Raw genomic sequence first — 342 nt, forward strand, 5'->3', positions numbered from 1 at the left:
ACTCATTCTCTCTCTCTCTCGGTTTTTGAGACGGGTTTCCTCTGTATTGCTTTGGAGGTTGTCCTAGAACTCACTCTGTAGACCAGGCTGGCCTCAAACTCACAGAGATCCACCTGCCTCTGCCTCCTGAGTGCTGGGATTAAAGACATGCTCCACCAACGCCCGATCCATTTTCTTATTTCTAACATGAAGATTTACTTTCCCCTGGGAGGACAAACACACAAGGTAGGGCAGTTGCAACTGGGTTTTCCTGAAGTGTGATCTGAGTGTGCCTGTCATTTCAGGGGTGGAGGGGAATGTTTGGGGCTGGGGAGGCTGGAAAAACAGCTCAGCAGTTAAGAG

This window comes from Cricetulus griseus, chromosome 2 (genome assembly GCF_003668045.3).
Source record: "Cricetulus griseus strain 17A/GY chromosome 2, alternate assembly CriGri-PICRH-1.0, whole genome shotgun sequence".
Classification (NCBI taxonomy): Eukaryota; Metazoa; Chordata; class Mammalia; order Rodentia; family Cricetidae; genus Cricetulus; species Cricetulus griseus.